Consider the following 13551-nt stretch of genomic DNA (forward strand, 5'->3'; position numbering starts at 1 on the left):
GGCAGGTTCAGGCGTTTTTGGTGGTGCTCCAGTCTTCTGTACGTGGTGCCTGTATGCCGAAAGTGTCCCGCAATTCTTCTGGCCACCGACAGCATCTCTTGCACGCCCCTGTCGTTTTTTAAAAAATTCTGCACCACCAAATTCAAGGTATGTGCAAAACATGGGACGTGCTGGAATTTGCCCATATTTAATGCACACACAATATTGCTGGCGTTGTCCGATGCCACAAATCCACAGGAGAGTCCAATTGGGGTAAGCCATTCCGCGATGATCTTCCTCAGTTGCCGTAAGAGGTTTTCAGCTGTGTGCGTATTCTGGAAACCGGTGATACAAAGCGTAGCCTGCCTAGAAAAGAGTTGGCGTTTGCGAGATGCTGCTACTGGTGCCGCCGCTGCTGTTCTTGCGGCAGGAGTCCATACATCTACCCAGTGGGCTGTCACAGTCATATAGTCCTGACCCTGCCCTGCTCCACTTGTCCACATGTCCGTGGTTAAGTGGACCTTGGGTACAACTGCATTTTTTAGGACACTGGTGAGTCTTTTTCTGACGTCCGTGTACATTCTCGGTATCGCCTGCCTAGACAAGTGGAACCTAGATGGTATTTGGTAACGGGGGCACACTACCTCAAGAAATTGTCTAGTTCCCTGTGAACTAACGGCGGATACCGGACGCACGTCTAACACCAACACAGTTGTCAAGGCCTCAGTTATCCGCTTTGCAACAGGATGACTGCTGTGATATTTCATCTTCCTCGCAAAGGACTGTTGGACAGTCAATTGCTTGGTGGAAGTAGTAAAAGTGGGCTTACGACTTCCCCTCTGGGATGACCATCGACTCCCAGCAGCAACAACAGCAGCGCCAGCAGCAGTAGGCGTTACACGCAAGGATGCATCGGAGGAATCCCAGGCAGGAGAGGACTCGTCAGAATTGCCAGTGACATGGCCTGCAGGACTATTGGCATTCCTGGGGAAGGAGGAAATTGACACTGAGGGAGTTGGTGGGGTGGTTTGCGTGAGCTTGGTTACAAGAGGAAGGGATTTACTGGTCAGTGGACTGCTTCCGCTGTCGCCCAAAGTTTTTGAACTTGTCACTGACTTATTATGAATGCGCTGCAGGTGACGTATAAGGGAGGATGTTCCGAGGTGGTTAACGTCCTTACCCCTACTTATTACAGCTTGACAAAGGCAACACACGGCTTGACAAATGTTGTCCGCATTTCTGGTGAAATACTTCCACACCGAAGAGCTGATTTTTTGGGTATTTTCACCAGGCATGTCAACGGCCCTATTCCTCCCACGGACAACAGGTGTCTCCCCGGGTGCCTGACTTAAACAAACCACCTCACCATCAGAATCCTCCTTGTCAATTTCCTCCCCAGCGCCAGCAACACCCATATCCTACTCATCCTGGTGTACTTCAACACTGACATCTTCAATCTGACTATCAGGAACTGGACTGCGGGTGCTCCTTCCAGCACTTGCAGGGGGCGTGCAAATGGTGGAAGGCGCATGCTCTTCACGTCCAGTGTTGGGAAGGTCAGGCATCGCAACCGACACAATTGGACTCTCCTTGTGGATTTGGGATTTCGAAGAACGCACAGTTCTTTGCGGTGCTTTTGCCAGCTTGAGTCTTTTCATTTTTCTAGCGAGAGGCTGAATGCTTCCATCCTCATGTGAAGCTGAACCACTAGCCATGAACATAGGCCAGGGCCTCAGCCGTTCCTTGCCACTCCGTGTGGTAAATGGCATATTGGCAAGTTTACGCTTCTCCTCCGACAATTTTATTTTAGATTTTGGAGTCCTTTTTTTACTGATATTTGGTGTTTTGGATTTTACATGCTCTGTACTATGACATTGGGCATCGGCCTTGGCAGACGACGTTGCTGGCATTTCATCGTCTCGGCCATGACTAGTGGCAGCAGCTTCAGCACGAGGTGGAAGTGGATCTTGATCTTTCCCTAATTTTGGAACCTCAACATTTTTGTTCTCCATATTTTAATAGGCACAACTAAAAGGCACCTCAGGTAAACAATGGAGATGGATGGATACTAGTATACTTATGGATGGACCAGCGACTGCCGACACAGAGGTAGCTACAGCCGTGGACTACCGTACTGTGTCTGCTGCTAATATAGACTGGATGATAATGAGATGAAATTAATATATATATATATAATATCACTAGTACTGCAGCCAGACAGGTATATATATTTATTATGTAATGACTGATGATGGACCTGCTGGACACTGTCAGCTCAGCAGCACCGCAGACTGCTACAGTAAGCTACTATAGTAGTATGTATAAAGAAGAAAGAAAAGAAAAAAACCACGGGTAGGTGGTATACAATTATGGATGGACGAGCGACTGCCGACACAGAGGTAGCTACAGCCGTGGACTACCATACTGTGTCTGCTGCTAATATAGACTGGATGATAATGAGATGAAATTTATATATATATATATAATATCACTAGTACTGCAGCCGGACAGGTATATATATTTATTATGTAATGACAGATGACGGACCTGCTGGACACTGTCAGCTCAGCAGCACCGCAGACTGCTACAGTAAGCTACTATAGTAGTATGTATAAAGAAGAAAGAAAAGAAAAAAACCACGGGTAGGTGGTATACAATTATGGATGGACGAGCGACTGCCGACACAGAGGTAGCTACAGCCGTGGACTACCATACTGTGTCTGCTGCTAATATAGACTGGATGATAATGAGATGAAATCAATATATATTATATCACACTAGTACTGCAGCCGGACAGGTAGATATATTTATTATGTAATGACTGATGACGGACCTGCTGGACACTGTCAGCTCAGCAGCACCGCAGACTGCTACAGTAAGCTACTATAGTATTATGTATAAAGAAGAAAGAAAAAGAAAAAACCACGGGTAGGTGGTATACAATTATGGATGGACGAGCGACTGCCGACACAGAGGTAGCTACAGCCGTGGACTACCGTACTGTGTCTGCTGCTAATATAGACTGGATGATAATGAGATGAAATCAATATATATTATATCACACTAGTACTGCAGCCGGACAGGTAGATATATTTATTATGTAATGACTGATGAAGGACCTGCTGGACACTGTCAGCTCAGCAGCACCGCAGACTGCTACAGTAAGCTACTATAGTAGTATGTATAAAGAAGAAAGAAAAGAAAAAAACCACGGGTAGGTGGTATACAATTATGGATGGACGAGTGACTGCCGACACAGAGGTAGCTACAGCCGTGGACTACCATACTGTGTCTGCTGCTAATATAGACTGGATGATAATGAGATGAAATCAATATATATTATATCACACTAGTACTGCAGCCGGACAGGTAGATATATTTATTATGTAATGACTGATGACGGACCTGCTGGACACTGTCAGCTCAGCAGCACCGCAGACTGCTACAGTAAGCTACTATAGTAGTATGTATAAAGAAGAAAGAAAAAAAAAACCACGGGTAGGTGGTATACAATTATGGATGGACGAGCGACTGCCGACACAGAGGTAGCTACAGCCGTGGACTACCGTACTGTGTCTGCTGCTAATATAGACTGGATGATAATGAGATGAAATCAATATATATTATATCACACTAGTACTGCAGCCGGACAGGTAGATATATTTATTATGCAATGACTGATGACGGACCTGCTGGACACTGTCAGCTCAGCAGCACCGCAGACTGCTACAGTAAGCTACTATAGTAGTATGTATAAAGAAGAAAGAAAATAAAAAAAACCACGGGTAGGTGGTATACAATTATGGATGGACGAGCGACTGCCGACACAGAGGTAGCTACAGCCGTGGACTACCGTACTGTGTCTGCTGCTAATATAGACTGGATGATAATGAGATGAAATCAATATATATTATATCACACTAGTACTGCAGCCGGACAGGTAGATATATTTATTATGTAATGACTGATGACGGACCTGCTGGACACTGTCAGCTCAGCAGCACCGCAGACTGCTACAGTAAGCTACTATAGTAGTATGTATAAAGAAGAAAGAAAAAAAAAAACCACGGGTAGGTGGTATACAATTATGGATGGACGAGCGACTGCCGACACAGAGTTAGCTACAGCCGTGGACTACCGTACTGTGTCTGCTGCTAATATAGACTGGATGATAATGAGATGAAATCAATATATATTATATCACACTAGTACTGCAGCGGGACAGGTAGATATATTTATTATGTAATGACTGATGACGGACCTGCTGGACACTGTCAGCTCAGCAGCACCGCAGACTGCTACAGTAAGCTACTATAGTAGTATGTATAAAAAAGAAAGAAAAAAAAAACACGGGTAGGTGGTATACAATTATGGATGGACGAGCGACTGCCGACACAGAGGTAGCTACAGCCGTGGACTACCGTACTGTGTCTGCTGCTAATATAGACTGGATGATAATGAGATGAAATCAATATATATTATATCACACTAGTACTGCAGCCGGACAGGTAGATATATTTATTATGTAATGACTGATGACGGACCTGCTGGACACTGTCAGCTCAGCAGCACCGCAGACTGCTACAGTAAGCTACTATAGTAGTATGTATAAAGAAGAAAGAAAAAAAAAACCACGGGTAGGTGGTATACAATTATGGATGGACGAGCGACTGCCGACACAGAGGTAGCTACAGCCGTGGACTACCGTACTGTGTCTGCTGCTAATATAGACTGGATGATAATGAGATGAAATCAATATATATTATATCACACTAGTACTGCAGCCGGACAGGTAGATATATTTATTATGTAATGACTGATGACGGACCTGCTGGACACTGTCAGCTCAGCAGCACCGCAGACTGCTACATAAGCTACTATAGTAGTATGTATAAAGAAGAAAGAAAAGAAAAAAACCACGGGTAGGTGGTATACAATTATGGATGGACGAGCGACTGCCGACACAGAGGTAGCTACAGCCGTGGACTACCGTACTGTGTCTGCTGCTAATATAGACTGGATGATAATGAGATGAAATCAATATATATTATATCACACTAGTACTGCAGCCGGACAGGTAGATATATTTATTATGTAATGACTGATGACGGACCTGCTGGACACTGTCAGCTCAGCAGCACCGCAGACTGCTACAGTAAGCTACTATAGTAGTATGTATAAAGAAGAAAGAAAAAAAAACCACGGGTAGGTGGTATACAATTATGGATGGACGAGCGACTGCCGACACAGAGGTAGCTACAGCCGTGGACTACCGTACTGTGTCTGCTGCTAATATAGACTGGATGATAATGAGATGAAATCAATATATATTATATCACACTAGTACTGCAGCCGGACAGGTAGATATATTTATTATGTAATGACTGATGACGGACCTGCTGGACACTGTCAGCTCAGCAGCACCGCAGACTGCTACAGTAAGCTACTATAGTAGTATGTATAAAGAAGAAAGAAAGAAAAAAAACCACGGGTAGGTGGTATACAATATTATATATATATTATATTCAATTATATATATATATATATATATATATTAAACTGGTGGTGATTATTAAACTGGTGGTCAGGTCACTGGTCACACTATCAGCAACTTGCAAGTAGTACTCCTAAGCAGACAATCACAATATATATTATACTGGTGGTCAGTGTGGTCACAATGGCAGTGTGGCACTCTGGCAGCAAAAGTGTGCACTGTACGTTATATGTACTCCTGAGTCCTGCTCTCAGACTCTAACTGCTCCCCACTGTCAGTGTCTCCCCCACAAGTCAGATAATACAGTCACACTATCTATCACTTCAGCAAGTAACTAGTCTAGTACTCCTCCTAATGCTCCCCAAAATTACTACTGTGTCTCTCTCTACTGTCTCACTCTCTTCTCTATAAACGGAGAGGACGCCAGCCACGTCCTCTCCCTATGAATCTCAACGCACGTGTGAAAATGGCGGCGACGCGCGGCTCCTTATATAGAATCCGAGTCTCGCGATAGAATCCGAGCCTCGCGAGAATCCGACAGCGGGATGATGACGTTCGGGCGCGCTCGGGTTAACCAAGCAAGGCGGGAAGATCCGAGTCGCTCGGACCCGTGTAAAAAAACATGAAGTTCGGGCGGGTTCGGATTCCGAGGAACCGAACCCGCTCATCTCTAGTAGGCATGTTTATACCTGAATATGATATGTACTGTAGACGTGCCTATAGGTAAATACAACTTTAAGGTGTGTCTACAGGTGAGTATGGTATATAAGTGTGTCAATAGAGAAATATATTGGAAATGATGCAGACATGTACTTAAAAATGAATCTATGAGGGGTATTCAGTTGGGAGTCTGTTTTTTCCTATCTAATAGACAGGAAAAAACAGACACCTAACCGACTTTTCAAACAACTGAATTGCCCTCTATGGGGTATATTCAATAAGAGTCGGATCCATTCCGACATGCGATTGTCGGAATGGATACGACAACCCCTATTCAGTGGACGGCTAAATCCGACTGTCGGATTTGGCCGTACACAGGGTCCTGTGCTGCCGCTGCTGTCAGCAGCTGTGGATGCGCTGACAACAGCGGCCAGGGGTACAGATGTCGGCGGCCGGCAGGGAGATTGTCGGCGGGCGTGTGTGGGACGGCGGCAGGGGGAGCAGAGATCGGCGGCCGGCGGGAGGAGATGGTTGCGGGGAGACATGTCCAGGGTCGGACTGGCCCACAGGGATACAGGGGAAACCACCGGTGAGCCCCACTGCCTGAGGGCCCACTCCTTCCTCTATGGATCAGTTTCCAGACTGTGCACTTGTATTATACATGGTAGATATGTTGCATTACACTGCACAAGACAATTGTGTATTTCAATCCTCTGTGGAGGCTGGTCATACCCCCTTTGTAGGCTGACCACCCCCCCTAAGTATGGGCCCCTATTACTGCATTCCCCTGGTGGGCCCTTCATGCCCCAGTCCGACACTGGACATGTCTGCGGCGATGGTGGAGGCGCTGCAGGGAGAGAGGTGCCTGGCCAGGGGACGGACAGGCACCTCTCTTCCTGCAGCACCTCCCCCCACCACCGCAGACATGTTCCCCCGCAGCCAGCTCCTCAAGCCGGCCGCCGATCTCTGCTACCCCAGCCGCCCGCAGCACCGCTCGTCTTCTCACCTCAGTCCGACTTGTTTTCAAGTCGGATTGAGTTTGTCGGAAAGGGGGCCAAAACCTGTCGGATTTGGCCCCATTTCCAACAGAAGCACGCCGATCCACGTGTTTTCCAACAATCGGGAATTCCCGACTTGTCGGAAAAAATCAGCCCCTGTTGAATAGGTTGGAACCCCTTCTGACCTATTTCTGTCGGAAGCTGTCGTCTTTCCGACAAGACGGCAGCTTCCGACAGTTATTGAATACACCCCTATAAGTCTAACACTCCTTAACCTCACCTCTTCACTTGGTTTCTCCCAGTGCTCCTCCTCCCCTGCCATGTGAATGGGAGCTCACTGGATCTGGTCTTTACTCACCGTGTGCTCTTTCTGATTTCTCCAACTCCCTGTTTCCCCTCTCTGACATTACCTGCTCATTTTAACCTATCTCTCTCTGCTTCTGCAACTCTAACTCCTAAGACTACCATCACTAAGCGTAACATTGAGGCTATTGACACCACTTCCCTATCCTCCATGTGTGACTCACTCATCTCTCCTATTCTCTCTCCTGCCCTGAGCCATCTACTTCCCTATACAATGCATCCCTCACCTCTGCTCTTGACTCTCTCGCCCCACCGACCACTATGCACCCTCGCAGATCGACACTTCAACCCAGAGCCGGCCCTAGCCAATATGATGCCCTAGGCAAGATTTTGGCTGGTGCCCCCTAACACCACCGCTGGTCTCGCCTCTGACCTTGCACCTCTTTCCCAGCACCATCACCCTTCATCCATAGCAGTCCTTATTTTGGGGTTTGTACCCCCTATATTTAAATAGGAGTAGTTCGCACATTTGGCGCACAGCCCAAAAAGGGGGTGTTTTTGCTGACAAGGGGCATGGCCACACAATAGTAACCCCAATTCCAATTACGCCACACCGTACCACAACTTTATTCACATTTGATCATGCGATAGTGTCCATAATTCATATTACATCCCACAGTAGTATCACTTTACCTTATAAACGTTAATCCTCACAGTAGAGCCCCTTATTCACATTACATCACACTGAATTGCTCCTTATTCACATTAAACCACACCCTATTGCTCTTTACTCACATTAGATGACACAGTAGTGCCCTTTCTATACGCAACGCCACATAGTAGAGCACCTTATTCACATAATGCCACACAGTAATGCCCCTTACACATATGAGACACATTATTAATGTCCTTATAAACATAATGCGCCTTACACATTATGACAACCTTTATTAATGCCCTTTTACACGTAATGTCCCTTACACATATGCCGCACATTATTAATGCCCTTATACACATAATGACACACATAGTGCCCCCTACACATTTGCTGCACACTATTAGTGCCCCTATACACATAATGACACACATACAGTAGTACCCTGTTACACATATGCGCACATTATTAATGCCCTTATACACATAATGACACACATAGTGGCCCTTTACACATATGTTGCACATTATTAATGCATTTTTACATGACACACATAATGCTCCTTACACATATTCCGAACACTACTGCACAACCAACCTACTCACATGCACACAACACTCACACTGCCACTAACACTGTGACCTCTGCCTCTGCTTGAATACAGATGTGTCCTCATAAATCTTGCCTCATTGCTAACGTCGGGCACATTTTTTGTTCATGAAAATGCATCTTATTTGCATTGCTGTGTGGCTAGGATGCACAAGCAGCTTTTGCTGATTAAAATGATATGCAGCATGCCTATATACTGTGTGAGACTGTGGCTGTATCTGCATATGAAATGCTACACACAGAATATAGGCATGCTTCATATCATTTTAATCAGCAGAAGCTGCTGATGCCCCTAGGCATATCAAACGCCCTAGGCAATTGCCTAGTTTGCCTATGCCTATGGCCTGCTCTGCCTCAACCCTGGCACACCAAATGCACCAGATATCTGCAAAAATGCTCACAAACCGCTGAGCTTCAGTGGAGGAAATCACGCTCTAAGGCCGACTTCCTCCATTACAAATTTATGCTCTCATCCTACTTTGCTGCCCTTTCCCTCTCTAACCAATCATACTTCAAAAACCTCATCTCCTCCCAATCCTCAAATCCCTGGTGCCTCTTTGCCACTGTCAACTCACTCCTCTGCCCACCCACACCTTTCTCTGCTCTTGACTTTGCTACCTACTTCACATCCAAAATTGACTCCATTCGTCAGGACATAACATCCCACCAGATCCTGAACCCACCTCCTCCATTTCCTGACCCTTCCCTCCTACCAACTCTGACATCTTTCTTCCCTGTATCTGGAGAGGAAGTTATGGTCCTCAACCAGTCATTCCCTCCTTACATCTCCCCACTTGACCCTATTCCCTCCCGCCTTCTCCACTTCTCTTCTTCTGCCTATTCCCATCTTGCCCATCTTCTTAATCTCTTACTCTCATTAGGCACTGTCCCCTCTGCCTTCAAGCATGCACTTGTCTCCCCTATTCTTAAAAATCCTACCCTTGAACCTTCCACTCTGTCCAACTACCGACCCATCTCTCTCCTCCCTTCTGCCTCCAAACTCCTTGAACGTATTGTCTACAACCGCCTCGCTGTCTTTCTTTCCTCCCACTCACTGCTTGACCCTTTCCAGTCTGGTTTCCGTCCTCTGCACTCCACTGAAACTGCCCTCACGAAAGTCTGCAATGACCTCCTTGCTGCTAAATCCAAGGGCCACTGCTCTCTGCTTATTCTCCTTGACCTCTCTGCTGCTTTTGACACTGTGGACCAACCTCTCCTCCTGCAAATCCTTTACTCCCTTGGTCTGCATTTAACTGCTCTCTCCTGGCTGTCCTCCTAACTTTCTAATCGTTCCTTCTCTGTCTCCTCTCATGACTCCACCTCCCCACTTCCTCTACCAGTAGGTGTCCCCCAAGGTTCTGTTCTTGGGCCTCTTCTTTTCTCTCTCTACACATCCTCATTAGGTAAGCTCATTAGCTTTTTTGACTTACAATATCATCTCTACTCTTATGATTCTCAAATCTACCTGTCTTCCCCTTACCTCTCCCCTGCTCTCCTCATGCGTATCTCCAACTGCCTCTCTGCCATCTCTTCCTGGATGTCCCAGTGCTTTCTTAAACTTAACATGTCTAAGACTGAGCTGATCATCTTCCCTCCCTTCCGCATAACCTCACCTCCCACAATTTCTTTATCCATTGATGGCACTACTATCTCTTCTAGCCCCCTAGTGCGCTGTGTTGGAGTAACCCTTGAATCCTCCCTCTCCTTCAAACCACACATTCAGTACCTCTCACAAACCTGCCATTTCCATCTCAAAAAGTGAGATCTTTGGGGCCCCCTTTGGTACAGTGAGATCTTTGGGGCCCCCTCAGATATATATCTATTAAAGTGCAACAGAATTTGCTGCGCTATATAAGAAACTTATTATATATATATATATTTATACACATATATAAATAAGTATATTGCAGTCTGTGTCTTCCTCTCTCCTTCCTCCCATACACCCCACAGTCTGTCTCTACCCAATGACTGCATGCTGCATTCCCAGCTCCCCATCCCCCTATCTCCCCTCACCAAGCCACTCTTACCCCAGGGAGAGACTCACCTGCACTGCACTCCCCAGTATCCAGACTCAAGCACCATGTGGCCCTCACACCCCACCAGAAGAGGCTGACACAGGGCACGGGAATCCTGGCTAGCGGAGCTACTGCCATGTCCCGTAACTGCCTGTGACAGAGCTGGACCTGGTAGAGCTCACATGGAGGGTTACAATGACTGAGAATATGAGCGGATATTCACTTAGGCCTTCTGATCGCTGGAAGTGAAGGCCCTGAGTCACTGAGGGGGTCTATGTATTAAGCCTTAGGGGCCCATTAATCAAATAATATTTCTGGCTATGTCTCCAAAACACCCGTTTTCGGGGGTTAGCCGCAAATATTAGGGATCTCCTGAATGTATAAAGTAGGGATCGCAGCAGGTATCTCAGATACCAGCTGTAATCTCTCCATTTCCGCCAGCAGCCTCATCCCTCTTAGGTTTCTATGGGGGATGCGATGCTGCCCAATGTATCAATATCAGGAATGCAAAGCATTCCCAATATTGTTCCCAACAGCTAGAATTGTAGCCTATGAGCTACATGTCGCAAGAAGTTCTAGCTGGGTTCCCCGGGAAACCTCAGCCAGAAATGCCTCAGTGTATCGCGGTCACGTGTGACTGCGCATGCGCAGGAACCTGGAAGCCCGCAGAGCACATTGCAGGGATGCGCTCATTTTGGAGCCCCTGTCTCTGTGGGTGCTACTGTCCCTGTGAGTGCTACAGTACCCCTGTCCCTGTGGGTAATACTGCCCAGGATCATATATTGCAATGTGATCCTGGGTGGTAAGATCCCGGACAGATTGCATGCAATATGTGATTGTTGATAAGTGGGCCCCTTGGAGAGAGATAAAGTGGATGGAAATAAAATGCTAACTGACCAGCTACTAACTGTCATTTTTAAAACACAGCCTGTAATATGGCAGTTACGAGCTGATTAGATGGTACTTTATCTCTCTCCAAGGCTTAGTACATACTGTAGTTACCTGCGACTCAGAATCAGGCCCAATGTGTAAGGGGCTCAGTACTTGCTCTGTGTGCACCATGAGGTGTTACAGGGGAAGAAGGATGGGCTGTTTCCTTTAAACAGTTCCCTAAATCTGAACACAAAGAACCTCTTTAAGATGAAGGCTGCGCTAATAACATGTCCTAGAGATGGCTTCTGGCAAATTGCTTTGTTATTCTTGTCAAAGAAGGTCCCCGGGAAGCAGTCACTTTTACACCATATATCAAAATGATTAATTGCCCTTAAATGAGCAGATGCTGAAGTACCCTTGAATTGAGCCATCACTTGAAGCGGATCCTAATGTATTCATGGAGGGAACAAATACCGTAACAGCTATTAATTGGGAATAATCTGCAGGACGGAAAGGGTTAACTGTTGATAGGAGAATCGGAAATTCCTGCATTGGTACATAGGCGATCCCACCTGTCCTCTCCCAGCCATATCGGTGGTGGTTAGTGTCCGATCTGTGGCCACTGTCACTGCTGGGTATTCAGTCAATGTACACAGGGGAAGTTGTTAGCAACTAACCCAGGCCTGGCCAACCTGTGGCTCTCCAGCTGTTGTAAAACTACAAGTCCCATCATGCCTTGCCACAGTTTTGCTATTAGGGAATGCTAAAACTGTGGCAGGGCATGCTGGGATGTGTAGTTTCACTACATCTGGAGAGCCACAGGTTGCCCAGGCCTGAACTAACCTTATCCCAGTGACATGTACATGTGTAGTAATAAGAAGAAGAAGAAGAAGAAGAAGAAGAAGAAGAAGAAGAAGAAGAAGAAGAAGAAGAAGAAGAAGAAGAAGAAGAAGAAGAAGAAGAAATAACAGTTATTATATTACAGTTGTTACTATCATTATTACTATTATTTTAGTAGTATCATAATATCTGCTGATATTAGTATTTTCATATTATTACTGTAGTCATTATATTACTTTATAACTTTTTTTAAAAGTAGAATTACATTATTATTATTATTATTATTATTATTATTATTATTATTATTATTATTATTATTGTTATTATTTAATTTACTTGAATTTCTTTAATTTACTTTACTAATACTACTGCACTATTATTAATACTACTACTACTACTACTACTACTACTACTACTACTACTACTACTACTACTACTTCTACTACTAATAATAATAATAATAATAAAGGTGCTGATAATTTAATCATCATTATACGTATACTTAGTAGCACTGTCATCATTATATTATTATTATTATTATTATTAATAATAATAATAAATAAATAAAAGAATGAATAAATAACAAGAATTAATAACACCATCACACATTTGGTACCAGCATTAATGTATATTACTAGTTGTATTGTTGCTACCGTTGCATGGTGGAGGGTTCCTGCCACTCTCCTGCAGTAAGAGCTGCCTGTTTCTGGGGCTTGGAAATGAAGCAGTAATCTGTTTCAGAAACAAGATTAAAGTGAGACTGTCCGTGAGTATAATGCGCCTTTCCAGCAGGATATCAGTGGTCTCTTTAAAGCTGCCCCCACACAAAGCAGCTTTCATGAGGAATTCCTGCTCCACAATCAGATCTCGGGTCACCAGCTAATCCCCCCATTCTCACCCCAACACTCCGAACCTGGTTATTTTACTGTCCGGGGTACACGGGGTTAAACATTGTACTATATACTCTTTCTGCATAGGGACATACGATGAGGTGCAGTATATACACAGTATATACTGTACCTCATTGCAGAGCAAATATCATTTATATATAGTTACATGTATTTCTATACAGTCGTTTATAACAATGCACTGTAATAATACACAGTATAGGAGTCATATTTCTTA

This window comes from Pseudophryne corroboree, chromosome 9 (genome assembly GCF_028390025.1).
Source record: "Pseudophryne corroboree isolate aPseCor3 chromosome 9, aPseCor3.hap2, whole genome shotgun sequence".
In the NCBI taxonomy this organism is placed as follows: domain Eukaryota; kingdom Metazoa; phylum Chordata; class Amphibia; order Anura; family Myobatrachidae; genus Pseudophryne; species Pseudophryne corroboree.